This window comes from Eupeodes corollae, chromosome 3 (genome assembly GCF_945859685.1).
Source record: "Eupeodes corollae chromosome 3, idEupCoro1.1, whole genome shotgun sequence".
Classification (NCBI taxonomy): Eukaryota; Metazoa; Arthropoda; class Insecta; order Diptera; family Syrphidae; genus Eupeodes; species Eupeodes corollae.
Window position 1 is genome coordinate 10,742,034 of NC_079149.1, and position 18,519 is coordinate 10,760,552.

The 18,519-nt window shown below is 32.7% G+C and overlaps 1 protein-coding gene across 5 annotated transcripts in view; it reads left to right on the top strand.

Annotated features, from left to right (window-relative positions):
* LOC129949298 (muscle M-line assembly protein unc-89) overlaps positions 1 to 18,519 on the top strand; it is a 111,604-nt gene that overhangs the window by 59,841 nt on the left and 33,244 nt on the right. The gene's annotated exons all lie outside the window — the stretch shown is intronic.

An 18,519-nucleotide genomic window follows, 5' to 3' on the forward strand; every position in this document is an offset into this window, starting at 1 on the left:
TTTTTAAGCGAGTACGGTAGAGCTGTCAAATTCCCAGCTAAACATTTTTTTAAAAATTGTATTGGCATTGGTGTAAAGAGGGTTAAATTTGTTGAAAAATGCAGATTTGCTTTTAAATCAAAAATAAATCAATTTATTTTGCCCCATGGAATGCAAAAAGGTTGGAAATTTGTATTTTGATGGATTTAGATCAAGAATAGATTAACTTATTCTACCCTTGGAAAACCCATTAATAGCTCAACAATTCATAATTTTGACAGCTGTCAAAATATATCAGATGAATCCTCTGTTAAAAAAATCTATTAGCTTATTTCGAACATTCAGCAGCGATTTACAAGAGTGATGCGAATGCACCGATTGACAGGCCATTTGCGCCCATTTGATAATGTTGTTTCGTTTACAATAAACTTCATTGACATTTAAAGAGCTTTCAAAAGTATAAAATCAATAATTGAAGTTTAAGCTGTTTTGTCAATATTTATGAAGCTAAGCCAATTGAGTGTGGAATTTTTAATGGGATATTTATTGAAAAAACAGTTAACAACCACATTTGTTTGTAGGAGTTAAAATAAGTTTGAAGCCAATATTGTTATTTATTCTTTAGATAATCATGTAGAAAATGAATTATTACAAATTTTTCGTGATATATTTTTAGAAGATTAGCGCTAGATGTTTTTTCCATTTTTAAAGACCAAAAATAACAGTAGCCCAATACAATTTTGTTGGTCAAAAAGCGAAAGAGTGAAGCAGTAAACCTCTTATTATGTTTTCTTATAGCTGAACTGTCAGTCATTCCGCATTTCTTTGAGTCCCTTGTCTGTGAAATACTTTCTTTTAATTGATCTTTTATTTCTTGTGAGAAAGAGAATGGTTTTTTTTTTTAAACAAAAATTGACAATAGCAAATCTACAAATTTAACTGCGTATTTACGAACTTCAGTAAGGAATTTGACAAACTAGTCCATACTATGCTTTTAAGAACATTGGGCAAAATTAGACTTGTTGACAAGATTTTTCTAAGATTTTGTCATACTTTAGTGACAGATGTTAGTGTTGTTTTTAAAAATAATTGTTCAAGTGTCAACTCTGGTGTTTCACAGGGAAGTCATCTTGGTCCACTATTATTCGTTTTATTTATAAATGATCTTTCTTTCATTTCACAGAATTAATCATTTTTACCATTTTTGAGTACCGTTTTTTGTGGATTCTTATTTTCTTATAAAAGAACTGACTGGTGGATTTTTTTAATTCAAAACAATTTGTTTGAAGGCAATATCTTAATATTTCGCCATGATATTAGAGTTGAAAATCAATTTTTTTAACTTTTAGTGGCGCTTTTTAAAGGTTTTTATATTTTTTAGGAACAAATTCACTTTCTCAAAATATTACCAGCTGTCAAAAACCTTATTTTTCGTGCATAAAATTATTCTTAAAGTTTGTTCCTAAGAAATGCGAGGTGACAAATATTTGTTTTTTATTTAAAAAAAAAATTGTATACAGTGGTGGTCCAGTATAACGGACGATATAAGGTCTAGAGTTAATTCGTTATATCGAAAAATTTTTTTCATACAAATCTTTAGGTTAATAATTACATAAATATACTAGCGGCTCGGTACGTGCTTCGCTACGTATAAGGTATGGTAATAAAAAAAAATGATTATGAAGTGCAATAATTCAAACAAAAAACTATTTTAGATTGCTAGCTATTGAAAAGTCCAAATGACCCAAATGATATATTGTTTATATTATATTTATCAGCAAAGAATAAAATTAAAAATATCAAAAAGGATTGGGTACTCTTACTGGGTCTATATGGGTTAGTCTTAAACAGTTAGATAAACAATATTTTTAGTTTTTCCATTTTGAGCATGAATAAATAAACAGACACTGGAACAGGCAACATAAAGTTGGCCATGTGAAAACATGATTCCTCCAAATTAACACCACAAACGTGAAGTGTTTGCCCCTGGGCATTATTTATGAAAATCGCAAATGATAAAAGCACAGGATATTGTAATCTTTTGAATTCAAATTTCATATCAGTTGGAATCATAGGGATTACTCGGTATCAAACACACTTCTCCTTTTATTTTCCAGCTAAGACTCTAGCTTTAATCAAATTTGGCAATAACTTTTTCACTGCCAATCTGGTGCCATTACACAATTTTGGTAGATTAATGTTTCGCAATAATATAATCAAAGAACCAGTTTTCAGATTCAAGCAATGCGGTGGTATACCAGCCAGTTCCGATGAATTTAAAAATTCAATTAGATAGTTCATTGCCTCATCGTGATTCATAACACTGTCAATTGATTTATATGTCTTAACTACACCTGGCAGTTTCGATTGAATTTAAAAATTTGTTTTTCGGCTCTAAAATGTTGCGTTCTCTCAACCAATCATGATTTCTGTAATTCCTGAGAATATTCAGAATATTATACAAAAATTGTTCGGATTGGTATTTTGCCATCACCAATTTCTAACAATTGTTTTGATAACTCATGAGCAGTTGCATCATTATTAAGGTGAATACGCATATTTATGTTCACTGTCAATTTTTGTTTATTTCATCAGTAGGAGTTGATCGAGGAATGAGAGCCAATTTTTGTCGAAAGCTAATTGACAACAATATCAAGGCACCACCGAAACAGCTGTTGATTACCGCGTAAATCTTGCTTGTTCGATTAAATTCTTCTATTGATTTTTTATTCGCCATTGTGCACTCATAAAATAAGTGACGTTAATCTCAGAAATTTTGCCACAGCAGAATATCTCGAAATATTGCAAGTTGAAATTTCAATCACCCGTACATTCATTGTCAATTTTAATGCAGAGTGTGCATTAGACCACCTTCTAATAATGTAGCAGCAATTCTCGAAGATGCAAGTGCCAATGAAATTTTCTGTTCCGATCGCATAGGTGCGTCCAAGAAATATAATCCAGCTGTACTATTGGATTATTGTATTATGATTGTGTCATACACACGTTATTGTTCAATATTCAATTTGGTTACATTCGATTGTACGAATAAACGTAAATCATTAGTATTGAACTCCTGCTGACGTTGCAATTCACGATCGAAAAAATCACGTATCTCACGATTTGGTGCGGTCATACCCAATTGTGCTAATGCTTTATTTAAAATCGTACATTTATTATTACAACTTCCTTCTTCATTTCCAAGGTAATCTACAAATATTAGTACAAATTGTTTGTATATGGCAGTACAGAAAGATGTTGATTTTACACCTTTTCAAGATTTTTTTTTATAATTTTATCTACGTACAAACCTTCTCTCGCATTTCACAAATAATTCAAGACCAAAATTAGCCAAATCGGTAAAGGCATTGTTGAGTTATAACATTACAACGAAGAGTGGCAATGATTTTTATATATATAGATAACTTCATTTACGTATAACGAAACATTTAAAGCATATACTTGTCTTAGTTTTATTTAAATTATGTACATAAATACAGAGTACACACAAATATTAGTAAAGAAAAGAAAATCGTTAATATGCATTTGTTTTTTTGGGCGTTGAATGTTATTATTGAATGTCTCTGCCCGTAAACTTCTTAGAACTAAGACTTTAGAGCTTTCAATTCCAGTTTGTTCTGCCCATTGGATGCAATTGTCAAAATTTCGGACAACTTCGTGAAGACTCATTGTTTGAACTTTAGTTTCTGAGCTAGCATTTTCGTCACTATTATAATCCACAATTTCGATTTCTTCAAGATTGTTGCTATCAATAATTTCGGTTTCAAGGATTTCTCGATCTGTATAATGTTAGCCAACTACTGGCTGTGAATTCACAATGGTGATATTTTTTTTTTGAAGCTGCAATGACTTGGCCTTTAAAATGTTACCGTTAATATAAACATGACTTCAATAAATCATTTGTACAATACGTTTTCCATTTTTGGATGTTCACCCTTCACTATCGACGAAAAGATCCACTGTTTGCATTTCTCAGAGTTTTGAGAACCTTGCTCTCATTTTTCTTGATAGTGCATATGCTAGACTTTGGAATGCCAAACTTCTTCGAAATGCCCGAAAGCGAAACTCCTCTTTTAAATTCGTCAATAATTTTAATTCTTGTTTCCATTGTAAGACGTTTGCATGACGACATCTTGCATCAGACATGAAACTGAGACGTAAAACAACGAACGATAGATAACCGTATCTTTCAGGTGGTTCGTTAAATAAACTGCCGTATTTGCAGCTTCAGCCCAAAAACGATTGTGTAAACCAGACTCGATGAGAAGATTATGGTTCTATTCATTCTTTCTGCCAAACCGTTTTGTTGTGGAGAATATGGAACCGTTGTTTGATGTTGAATGCCTGCATCTGCTAGAATCTTCTTCATCTTAAAATTGCAATATTCCTTTCCATTGTCGCTTCTAATAGCCTTTATTTTGTTACCAGTCTGATTTTCTACAATATTTGTGAACTCAAGGAACTTTTCCTCTACCTCATTCTTGCTTTTAATGAAAAACACAAAGACTTTTCTTGAAAAATCATCAATCAATAGAAGCATGTAATCTGAACCTCCAATTGATTTTTGTTCAATCAGACTACAAAAATCTGAATGTACTAGTTGCTCTAGTACCAATTTAGTTAAACGGCAGGCGTGCCATTTTACCTTTGATATATGTGATGGAATTGATTTTTGAACTATCGCTACCAATATTTTACACCACTTTCGGAATCATAGCTTATGTAGTTTCAATACTTGGATGCCCAATACGCTTGTGCCAAAGGGTGGTCTGTTGAGTCGGAACATATTGTTCACCTGCAAGCTTGCAGTTGCAACAACATTCCCCCTTTGGTCTTTCACTAAACATCCATTCTTGGAAAAAATCATTGAAAAACCCTTCTGAACAATTTTGGAGACAGATAAAAGATTAATGCATTATTCAGGAACGTGAAGGACTACTAAAAATTCAACCTCACTTTCTTTGAATTTTCCAAAAGATACCTTCATATCAACTTTACCTATACCTTGGACTTGCATTTTTGAATTATTTGCAACAATTACCTCAGAGTTAAGATTTTCCATCTTACTTGTGCTGACGCTCCCGAGTCGAAATACCATTTTCTTTCTCAAGAGCCGTGACGGAAAAACATCCTAACATCGCATTCTTCTTTTCTTGATGTTTCTTATTCTTTTTTGGACATTTAGCAGCAATATGCCCAAATACGTTGCAGTTGTAACATTTAGGACCCTTAAAGTTCTTCTTCTCAAAGTTTTTCTTGTTCTTGCCAACAAAAGCAGTGTCTTGACCTGCATCCAAATTAACGTCTTGAAGAAGTTTGGTTTTAATACTCTCTCCTGTAATAAGAATCCCAGAGCTTTGGATTCCCATTATCATTGGCTTGTATTCTTCGGAAAGACCAGCTAAAAGCATTGATCCTATCCATTCTTCATCTAGGTTAAGTCCAACAAACCTGAGCTTGTACGATATATTTAAAACATCGTTAACGTACGCATCTACAGTAGAGAAATCTTTCAATTTTGTAGAACAAAACTTTTGGATGAGCCCAACTCTCCTCACAAGACCAGAATCTTGAAAAGTTTTCTGAAGAGAATCCCAAATCTCCTTAGCGCTTTTGCAATGTCTTATATGAGGATAACTGGATCATTCAACAAGCAATATAAGCTCCAGTTTTGCGTTTAAGAGCTTTTCCGTCTCACTACCATCAGAAACAGCCTTCCAAAGTCCTTTCATTTGGAAATAAGCTTCAACGGAAAAATTCCAGTCTTCGAAGTTTTCGCTTCCCCGAAGATTTTCAATACTGAATTTCGTTTTGTATTTAGATCGTGAAAAGGCCCACAACCTGATGTTTTAAGATTCTGAACAGTAATAATATTTATTTTCAATACATCAAACATATAGAAATTAGTACAGTTTGATAACGATAAAATAAACTATAAGTATTTAAAAACAAAGTATCAAATCTCAACTTTCAACAATCTGTACAATTACAATATCTTCTTATAAGAACTTATTTAACAATAGGTTTCGTAAAGAAGTTTAGTGATCTGGAAAATATTCATGTATCCATTGACTAATTTCTGTTGTCTAATCTTCTACAACACGGCATAGGCTAATTTAAAAAATAAAAAGTTAAATCATATGAAATGTATGAATATTTCAGTTCCAAAATATGTCTCATTGTTATTCTGGAAAAGGTACTTATCAAACCTTTCATGAACCCTCAACCCTGATCCCAATTCCTTACATGGAAAATCTACTCGAAGGACCTCACAGTATCTAATCATCAAATTGTCAAGTTATAAATGTAAAAAATAAACCTTAACCAAAAAAGCAAGTATACGTCCCAGTGTACCATTCTAATAAACGGTGATTTTTTAAGAGCTTGAGAACTTTTAAAAAAAAAACGCATAAAATTTGCAAAATCTCATCGATTCTTTATTTGAAACGTTAGATTGGTTCATGACATTTACTTTTTGAAGATAATTTCATTTAAATGTTGACCGCGGCTGCGTCTTAGGTGGTCCATTCGGAAAGTCCAATTTTGGGTAACTTTTTCGAGCATTTCGGCCGGAATAGCCCGAATTTTTCGGAATGTTGTCTTCCAAAGCTGGAATAGTTGCTGGCTTATTTGTGTAGACTTTAGACTTGACTTAACCTCACAAAAAATAATCTAAAGGTGGCATGATCTTGGTGGCCAACTTACCGGTCCATTCCTTTAGATGAATTGTTCTCCGAAGTTTTCCCTCAAAATGGCCATAGAATCGCGAGCTGTGTGGTATGTAGCGCCATCTTGTTGAAACCACATGTCAACCAAGTTCAGTTCTTCCATTTTTGGCAACAAAAAGTTTGTTAGCATTGAACGAGCGCCATTCACCGTAACGTTGCGTCCAACAGCATCTTTGAAAAAATACGGTCCAATGAATCCACCAGCGTACAAACCACACCAAACAGTGCATTTTTCGGGATGCATGGGCAGTTCTTGAACGGCTTCTGGTTGCTCTTCACTCCAAATGCGGCAATTTTGCTTATTTACGTAGCCATTCAACCAGTAATGAGCCTCATCGCTGAACAACATTTGTCGATAAAAAAGCGGATTTTCTGCCAACTTTTCTAGGGCCCATTCACTGAAAATTCGACGTTGTGGCAGATCGTTCGGCTTCAGTTCTTGCACGAGCTGTATTTTATACGGTTTTACACCAAGATCTTTGCGTAAAATCTTCCATGTGGTCGAATAACACAAACCCAATTGCTGCGAACGGCGACGAATCGACATTTCACGGTCTTCAGCAACACTCTCAGAAACAGACGCAATATTCTCTTCTGTACGCATTCGTGTGGTTGGTTTAATGTCCAATAAAGTAAACTGAGTGCGAAACTTGGTCACAATCACATTAATTGTTTGCTCACTTGGTTGATTATGTAGACCATAAATCGGACGTAAAGCGCGAAACACATTCCGAACCGAACACTGATTTTGGTAATAAAATTCAATGATTTGCAAGCGTTGCTCGTTAGTAAGTCTTTTCATGATGAAATGTCAAAGCATACTGAGCATCTTTTTCTTTGACACCATGTGTGAAATCCCGCGTGATCTGTCAAATACTAATGCATGAAAATCCTAACCTCAAAAAAATCACCCTTTATATTCATTTTAATCGCTATACAAATTATTGTTAGCTCTCAAACCTAATCGAAAGTGATACTTCTTTCACAAATTTGTCGTTAGCTTTCATAATTCGAAACTTCGCAAAACAAAACAGGGTGTTTTTTCTCATTTGTCTGGTTTCGATATGAGATTTAGCTCTGTTGATTTTTTTTGTCAATGTACAATTATGTATTCCAATTATTAATTTTTGAAATGAATCAATTAAGTCACGCAGTATTTACTATTTAATTGACTAAGGAAAGACCGGGTTTTCAAAAATTCAGCCTCCCTCTTAGAACTACAAAAACTACGAGAAAAGATTGACAGATAGGCGCAATAAACTCTCCTGCTTGTATATGAATCAATAATGTGCACTTTTTTTTTTTTTGTTCGATTAATAAAAACACGTTAAACTCGGTTCAAACCTCAATTTACCTTATACAGGCTGGTTGAATCATAATTGCAAAAAGACAGATACGAGTACTTCATTTCAAGCACCGAGTCTTCCTCTCTGCTGCCGATAACGACGACGACTACACGATGGACACCGAGCAATGGATGACGGACGACGACGGATGACGGGCAGTGGTGGCGCTACGTACGTTACGAAGCATATGCGAATATGATCTTATATCGTTCTACTATCTATCTGATATAAACTTATCTGTATCCATTATGTATGATTTTGATGTTGATGTTGATGACTATTTGAAAATTGTGAACGACGACGCGACGACAATAATTTCATGAGAGATTTGTACGTCTCGAGTGCGAGTCCAGTTTAAATCGTCACTCTAACAAGTGTGGGTCGTAAAACGCGTAAGTTTTCTATCTCTCTGCGAAACTTTTGTATCCGTTTCCGTCGGTTGAGTAGTTCGGGTCGGTGTAACATTTAACTATAATCGATTCAAAAAATCACAAACATAAAATCGAATTTAAAGCGAGGTGTGAGACATCAACGAAGTTTTAGTTTCTTGTCTTAATCTAAAATACTCAAGATAGTGATTGACCATATTTGTTGAATGTCACACATGTCACAAGCGCAGTTGTAACATTAAGTTACTGCAGAAGCAGATCAACGAGACTTGGGCGTTTACTCTGCGTCTACGTCTGCAATTGATTGTGGGATGATTCTTGTGTCCAGATTAAGTGTTTCAGGTAGTTTTGTGCTGTAACTATCTAACTTCTAACTCACTATTTCTTACTTTGTTTAAATTAAAAGAAATTATAATTGAATTCAATTGTGTGACAAAATGCAAATAAGTGTTTTTCTAATGGCGTCAATATAGACAAGACGAGACTATAGACAGTTAACCGCCCTTGCGAGAGCCTTGAAAATCTTCAAAGTTTGCACAAACACCTAATAAACTTTACAACACAGTTGAATTAGATCAGTTGCGTTGAGTAGTTGACGCAGACGACTGCGAAGACGGTTTTTCTCTTTGTTTTTGTTTGTCAATTCTCTGTCGTGGTAACAGTTGTTCATTCAAAAAGTGAACAAAGTGTTTTTTAACCCAAAAATTAAGGTATCTTATGTCAAAAATTGTATTGATCTACAAAACTCTCTTGTTTGTTTATATTTCTGTGTTGTGATCATAAAAAGTTATTATATTTAAACAAAATATATTCATATTCATGACATGGTTGTTAAAAAATAATTTATGCAAGACACGATTTGTACATTACTCTAAAAGCTAAACTAAAGCAGTGTCAAATACGACTTTAAAAGTAATTTATTTCTTCGATTTATCTTTCAAGTGCTCCAATAAACGTGTAAATATGTCACTAAAAAGGTCTTATAAATCAAGAGCCTATAAAAATATTTTTTTTTTTCAATGTAATCCTGTTTTCTAATAGTGGTTTATAGTTATTGGAAGTTTTAAATATTGTTATCGAAATGGTCATGAAATAAGAATACAAATAAGCTTTCAAATAGGCACACCCCCAAGTGTTGTTTAAAGATTTTCTTTTTAATGTTGGGAGCCGAGTAATAAAGCGTCCGTCATAGTTATACGATGAGTGATGACTTTCTTGAATAAATAATAAAATTAACTGAAATCAAATCTTTTCAAATTTATTAGCTGTTAAGTTCTATTATTCTTAGGTAAAATTTAAAGTTTTAAAATAGCTCAAAATATCAGGGAATTAACTTGATGTTTTTTTAAAGCTTCAGAACTTTAAAAATTAATACAATAAAGAAATTTTGTAAAATTCACGAAGGATTCTATGAACTTCGCGAATAGATTTAGTGTTCAAAGTAGATTTCCAAAATTTGAAGTAATTGGGCAGGATCAGACGACATAAGGGACTCTTGAAAGTTAGGCAAGTTTCTGGTATCTGATTGGCCAAAGATGCCAAAAAATGACTGAAAAGTAAGTCAAGAAAAATCTCCCTAACTATCAAGTCAATTCTACTTCTATCAAAATAACAGTTAATAATGTTTTTTCATTCAACTGAAAGCTGAACTTTATTACTCTTTGATATATTTATTTTGTGCACAACTTCATTTGATGCTTTCTATAAAAGGGTTCCTTGTCAATTTGATATACAAATCGTGATGGACTTGTAGCTTGTATGAGGAGTACTTTGTAGACGATAATTTTGTTGGTACTTTTTGTACTATGAACTTAAAGTAGAAGTTTGTGAAGTAAGGTTCTGAATTTGAAATTTATTACACTTAAAAAACTAACTAGTTGCCTTGGTTATAATTTACTTTCAAAGAATGAAGTTGACTGCAAATGAAGTGCCTTATGCTGAGTGAAACTGCCCATTGATCTGGTTTTTAGCCTTACTAAACAAAAACGTCAAAATAATTTGAAATTCTTAACTGTCAAAACATAGATCACAACATCGAAACCTCTTATGCTGCTAGAAAAACACCCAATAGCAAATGGTTTTTCAATTTAAACTTTGACTTTGGTCTTTTTTTCCAATATGTTATTCAAGATAGAAACCCGAATGTTTTCAATTTGGTTTAGGTTTTTCTACAAACGTAAGTTCTGTCGCAGGCTAATGACATTTAATTTTATTGCTGAAAATGAAAAAGTAAATTAAAAAAAAACACTAACAATAGAGTCAAACTTAAAATGTTTGTTTGTTTTGTTAAGAATAAAAGAGTTCCTGGGTTGTCTTTGATTAAATGGCCTAAGTGGCTACTATGGTAAATCACTTATCTCACATGTTAATATTTCTTAAAACGAAGAGATAAGAGAACATTACTCATGTATGAGTAGTTTTTGAACAATAATTTGATATTTAGGAATGAAATACATAACATACATAAGTCTAAAAATGAAAGATAAGTTTGCATTGAGAATACAAATTTAGGATTGCTTGATAGTAGCCCCATGTGCTTGGCATCTGCAGTAGCATAAATCAAGTCGAAAAAAACTTATATTTTATAATCAGGAAATATGAACATATTCTGAAAGGCTTAAGCTTTTAAATTATATGTGTATTTATATTAAAAAGTGTAGGTTTACCCTTTACAAGCCACCCATATTAAGGGTCTAGTTATGCTGTTAGTTATCATTGAAATTAATCCGCAAAAATATTTTAATAAATAAATAAAAATGATAGTTATAGCTATCATTGGTTTTCATTATTTTTTCGAGACTAGACAAGTTAGCTTTGTTGTTTTTGGAATTAAAATAAAGGTAAAAGTTGAAGGTTTTCTTTAGCAAAATCAAACTTTATTTAACCTAGACATTTTCTCTTAGTGCCCAGTTCTAGCAATCATTGAAATCAATCCAGAAATGGTTATTTGAATGTGGTTCCCTTTGAGTAGAAATACAATGCATGTACTGATCGATCGGAAATCATACAGAGAATTTGTTGAGAAAAAAATCTTGATTGCGCAGTTATTATTAAATTCCCTCCCCCTTAAATTTTATCAATTTCGTTATAAGTGATGATACTATCCTTAATAGTATCCTACAACTTGACGAATGTTTTAGTCCTGGTCCCGACGGTGTGCCATCATCCATTTTTAAAAAATTTGCTGCGTATTTAGCTCATCCGTTATGTGTTCTTTTTAACACGTCTTTAAGTAACTTGTTCTTTTCTTTTATCTGGAAGAGCTCCTTCATAATACCAGTACACAAAAAAGGTCCTATATATATATAATAATGAACTACCGTTCTATTGCTAAACTATCTGTGATACTTAAACTATTTGAGTCAATCGCATGTAGCGTCCTTTCTTTTCACTGTAGTTCAATTATCTGTGATATCCAGCGTGGTTTTGTCAAAAAGCGTTCAACTGTTACTAATCTGTTTCACTTTACGTAATTTTGTTTAGATGTTTTTGAAAATCGTGAAGAAGTAGATTGTATCTTTATTGATTTTAGCAAGGCCTTTGATAAATTGTGTCATAAAACAATACTTTTAAAACTATCAGAGCAATTTTTTAACGACAGTTTCTTAAACTGAATCTCCTCATATTTGCAAGATAGAATTTACAGTGTTAAATTTAGTAATGAGTGTTCAAGTTCATTTGTTGTGAATTCTGATGTCCCCCAGGGTAGTCACCTTGGTCCCATTCTATTTGTTTAATTTATAAATGACTTGCTTTCGATCATACAAAATTCGTCTGTCCTAATATATGCTGATGACATTTAAATGTTTAAAAAATTAGCTCTACATCTAAATTTCTTTTCTTGCAAGAAGACTTAATATTATTCAGGGAATGGTGCAATAACAATCGTCTTGTTTTAAATGTTAACAAATGTAGAACCATGAGTTTTAAACGCAAAAAAGTTCCAATGGTTTTTAGTTACCTGTTTGATTTTTGTAGAGTATATGTATTTTCTGACTTGGGTGTTGTCTTAGATCCTTAACTAACATTCAATGAACATGTTAACTTTATAGTTAAAAAAGCAAATAGAGTTTTTGGATTTGGTCGTGATTTCTATGATCCAAATGTTTTCACTTTTCGTTTCATTTGTGAGACCATTCCTGGAATATGCTTGCACAATATGGTCACCTTACTACACCGTACACGTCACAAGACTCAAAGCTATTCAGAAAAGATTTTTACGATTTTTTCTACGACCCTTCCATGGTTTCATGATATTCATACATTACCGCCTTATTCACAGAGACTTTCTCTCATAAACCTTTCTTCTTTGACAAATCATAGGATGTACTTGCAGCTTTGTTTAATTGTTTTAATAATAAACGGACAAATTTTATCACCATCAGTTCTTGGTAGTTTAAACTTTAGTTTTAGCCGTTCAAGTATAAGATTCCAGAAACCATTAAATACTAATTTTACCAGATCAAACTATTATGTACATAGCCCCTTAAACCAATTAATTGAAAGCTATAATACATTTGAGTCTTGTATTAATTCACCAAATGGTAATATAAAAAGTATAAATTGCAAATTAAAAATTTTCAAATGTCTAGTTTAAGTTTTTAGATTTTAATTATATATTAAGAATGGTTAACGTTAGTATTTAACGAATTATAATTAAATAATTAAATAAATGAATCTTTCTACGGATTTGCGTTACAATTTCACACAGTTCCAATTATATAATTCTGTCAGTAAAAAAAATTCAGTGGACTTTATTCAGGGGGATATTTTCAACGACAGTAATTTTGAATGATCGCTATAAATGATCTGCCAAAAAAAGATTCCGACTACATAAGGACTCTCTAGTATCTGATTGGCCAGCGTTCCATTTATATTAGAAAGTTGACTGGAAAGTTATTACAAAAAATCTCTGCAATTGTCAACTTCACTTATGTAAAAATGACAGCTGATCGTGATTTCTCAATTAACTATTAGCTGAACTTTATACTTTGTGATTTATTTATTGTTTAAATAATGACATTTAATATTTTATTGAAAAGGAATAAGTAATATTTATTTAAAATAGAATATACAAGTCCAGATGGATTTGAAGCTTGCCTAAAAAGTTTTTTGTAAGCAAATTTATTATTGGTAGTTCTTGCACGATAAACTAAAAGTAGAGGTTAATAAAGTAAAGTTCCAAGTTTGAAGTTTTTGACACTTGACTATCTTACTAGTTGGTCAAAATGTATATTCAAAGAATGGATTTGAAAAAAATCTGTCACATCAAAATTGTAAAACAAATTAGTGGATTTATTTTATTTTTTGACAAAAATAATTCCCCGTTAACAACTATCTAAATTAGGTAATTCAACTCGTTCTCAAAATACACATACCCAGCATGAAATTGTATGAACAATTTTATTTTGTTGACATAATCATAGTAAGAAGAAGAACATGCACAAAAAATGACGTTTCGCAGTTCTTAGCAAAAACTTTTGATCAGTTTGAAAGCATACAAATATCATTTTTTACTAATTTAAAGCTCTTCCAAGTCTGAGGACATACCCAGAAAGTACAATATTAAAAAAAACTAGCTGTTAGAATCGCTAGATTTTTTACCAATTCTGATGCAAATGAAAATGCAATTAGCAACAGAAGCAGATTAGTCCTACCAATTAGTAAATTGATAGATAAATGGTAACCATGTGAAGTTTTGAAGTGTTTAAAATAATGCATGGAAATAAAATAGAAACGAATAAGTTGTCTATTGATAATATTCCTATCTCCTCTATTTGAAAGGTAGATAATATGAATATTATTTTTGACAGAAAAAAAAGATAAACAAGAAAACATTGCAGTCTTTCTTCCATTGATCTGGTAACGCTATTAATATTGTAACATAAACGTCATATTTGTTGAAAAATAACTACTACATTTTTGTTGTGACATTAATTAAGATAATATTAGGTCAGTTCGCGTACCTTCCTAAAACAGTCTAATTTTACGAAAAATTACGAAATTTAACTAAATCCTGTTGAGGTATGTATGTACATACAATTTTCGTAGTTTTTTGTAAAAAAGGACTCACGAAGAATAAAATATTTCCCCAACTAAAGAATTTTAGCCCAAGAAATTTCTTTGGATTGATTTGTTAAAACTGTCTTAATTTTTGTCCATTTACAAAAAATAAATACATTCTAAACACGAAATGAAACGATGATGTTTCGACAGTCAAATTGTTGGAAAAATTTGTTGTTTTCCCGTTCGCTTACTTTTTTGTAGTTTTGTCTTTTAGTGAAATAATTTGACCCCCACTTTTTAAAATATCTATTTTTAAGAATTTTAGTGCACAAAGTAAGCTAACGGACCTATTAATTTTGACTATCACCTAACATAGATCAAATTGGTTGATTTTGACTGTCATTTATAAACAATCACCTTATTCTTGGAATTAGTATGCATTGATAACCTCAGTTGCAAAATAGGGCATTAATCTACCATTTAAATCATAATTAAGTCAGAACTTAAAGTTAAGTAACTAAGTAAAGACTTTGATACATTCCTAACCCTGAATGTTAATTTATCATTGATAATTGATGATCACACATCAGTATAATGATTTGCTGCGGAGTGCTTTTTCACAGGGCCCCATATAGTTAAGACTCTGCAGATAATTCCCACACTCAACTAATTTTATATTGGCACCCCTTCCATAAAAACAATATTCTTACTAGAACACCTAACTAAGTCTTGTTGTAGCTTTTGTCTAATTTTAATTTTCAAGGCACATTCCACAAATGTGCCAATTGGTAATTTTTGTTCTCACCACCCAAGTTTGTGATGAATGTTTGTAGTGTAAAAGGAATTCATTTACCCTATGAGTTTGACTTAATGACAAACGCATGCACTGCAAACCAAAATCAAAATTTTTAAGTTTGAAAAATAAAATAATTCATTAAAAAAATACTAACTTAAAGTCCAACCAAGTTAAGGCCAGGTGATTCACTATTATGTTTCCATATAAGCAGAAGTCCACATTCGGCGGCTGATCGACGACAACAACGACGCGACCGGCAATATTAAAACGTCGCTTGTCGTCGTAGTCTCGAAGTACCAGTCCAACCAACCAACCAACCAGCAGTTACCACCCGGCCGGATTTGACGTTTGTATTGACGTTACGCGCTTGCTACTTGCTCGTGAAATGTTTATGTTATCAGAAGTCAGCATTCAGTATAATTTTTGTTGCATGGCCATGCCTCTCTCGTATACTTCACCACCACCACCGCCACATCATATTCGAGCTAAATCTATTCACTTTGTGGTAACAAATCGTTTACCATTGACCTTGAATTTGATATTAAACATTACGTTGGACATCAACATGAATTTGAATAAGGCTCGACTGCATCGGCATCGGCATAACGTTTGTTTTTTATTTTGTTCAAAATTTATAATAGCTTTGAAGTTGAAGCTTATGGCGCAACCCAAAGATGTTCTATGCATATCCACCCAACCATGTTATGGTGTGTTATACGCTTAGGCGACGACGAAAACGACGACATTTAGTGACATCTGAGCGTCATTGTTATGACACAGAACCGAACAATAATCGGGTGACGTTTTCATGGTTATCACATTTCTCGCAAAATTATCGCTTCGCTTCCCCTATCCCCATCCTCAGATGTGAAATATGTGAGATATTTGAATACAAGGATCCATAAATTGGCTAATTAAAGTAACAGTGTGGCGCAGCAGTCGGTTGGTTGGTGGCGCTGCGGACGGAGAGGAGAAAAGGCTTAAAACAACTTAAACGTGATTACTATTCGTACACAGCATCACCGACAGCGCAACAGGCATACAATTTTATGCACAATGTCGTAATCATAAAATATAGTGAACTGTTTCGCACAGAGTTTAGAAAACAAAATCCAAAAAAGGCAAGGCCGTTTTAAAGTTGTTCATATACGACAAGTTTACCTAATCGACCGACGATATTGTGCTTATACAGCATTTGAACTACGGATCGGAATCGGATGGAGGACCAGAGCAGCAGAGAGCTCCCGATAAGAAATTTAGCAAAAAGTTGTCGTGTATTTAATTATGTTGAGGTGCAATATATGACGGAATCGAAAATTTGAAAGATTTGATGATTGGATTACAATGCGGGGCAATTTAGAATATAAGTCTAGAGGTTAATTGCATCATATTCTATGGAGCTCTTCCGTAACATCAAAATATAGAAAATACTGAAAAAATTATTTGAAAATTTAGATAGAATCGAAAAATGTACAAATGTAGAATAGGTACATTTTTATTTTGCTGGCTGTTCATAATTTAGCTTTTCATTCCTCTCATTAAATAATGCGAAGCATACTGTGACGACTTTTTGCTTCAAAGTGTCAAAATATAAACTTTGACAAAATACCTCTTTTTTAAGCTCAGAGCAGAGAACTGAGATGTCAAAAAAATATCTATATATCTACATATATCTATATCTGTTTTAGCTCAGACATCAAAGCGATAGCTTTGTGTTCCTTTTTTCAATTAGATCTTGCTCGGAGCGCGTTCTATGAGCTCCCAATAAAATGATAAAGCTGTGTTTTGTGTGGCATGCTCCTTCATGAAAAATAACAAATTCTAAAACTAACTTTTTGCGGGAGCTCTGATCAAACTCTACTCACGTACATATGTATATCAATAGGGTTTTGAATTTAAAAATTTAAAACAATAAAAAAAGGGTCTGATCGCTAATAATATGACTTTTCCACCAAAATTGGGATCAACTTCCAACTAATCCACAATCCAATTAGCGAACAAACGAACGTTACGTATGGTCGTCGGGTTTCAGCTCCTGATAAATTGGATTTTGTTCGTTTTAGGCCCAAATCACGATACAAAATTCGTCGTGTTGTTCAGACAGTTCAAGTTCTTATCAGTAATGCGGAGTTACATACATAAATGCCTCGGATTCTGCTGCACACTTTTACAAACAATCGCGATGTTTTCAAAAGATCTTGCGTTTCTGTTCAAGTAGAGGTGTTGGCTGAATAATTACTGTGATGGACTCGAATTTGACAACTAAACGTTAAATAGTCAAAATGGATTTGAGATCATGTACCATGTAGAGAACGCCCATTCTTGATACTGTTAATTGTCATGATGATTTGACTGATTTTAAGAAGTTATTTAAACAAATAGTAAAGGAAACAATATGGCCACCACGAGCTGTCAAAATCAACCCGGCTGTATTTGTCTTTAAATTTAAGAAATTCAATTTCATTGTTTTAACTCATAAACAACGATAGAATTGGCGTTGCACCTTTTCATTTTGATTAAAAAAACGTCTAGTTTGCTTTAAGAACATTTTACAACAAAAAAGAATCCAAAGATGTCAAAGGATTAATGGGGTATGTATAAGTATCTGACAGAACAGCTGATTCAACACACGGTTGAATTTCAAGAAACTTGAAAATTAATTTCGGGTTTTTGTTAGTTGAAGTAGTATTTGAGGATGTTCTGTACATAACAGACGATGAAGAAGCTATTTGCCTCCGAATTTTATAAGGTTATCTTTAATTTCTTAAATTGTTACGCAGCTATCAATTCATTATCAGTTGAATTATCCATTAAATGTTTTTTTTACAACAATTTTGATTTTGAAGCTTAAATGTTTGTCTGTTTTTTGTGAACAGCTGAAAGTTGTTTTTATTGTTTGACAGCTATCTCAATACAGCTATCCAACTCGTTCAGCAAGGTATCTAAAAATCCACCTATCCAAGATACCCTATCCAACACGAGAATGAAGGCAGCCATTTTTTTGGCAGCTGGCCAATCAGATACTGGATACTTGCCTTGCTTTCAAGTGACTTATGTCGTCTAAACCTGCACAATTGTACGCTACGTTTCGGTTCTTTTTCAAACAATTGTTAACTATACGTGAAGACAAATTGTTCAAGATTATAAACTACAATTTTTACAAATTGTCGATCTATCGACCTAGCGACTTACAACATTCAACTATTCAGCTTCTTAGCTGAGTTGCGAATTGTTACAAACCCCAACTATTTGGC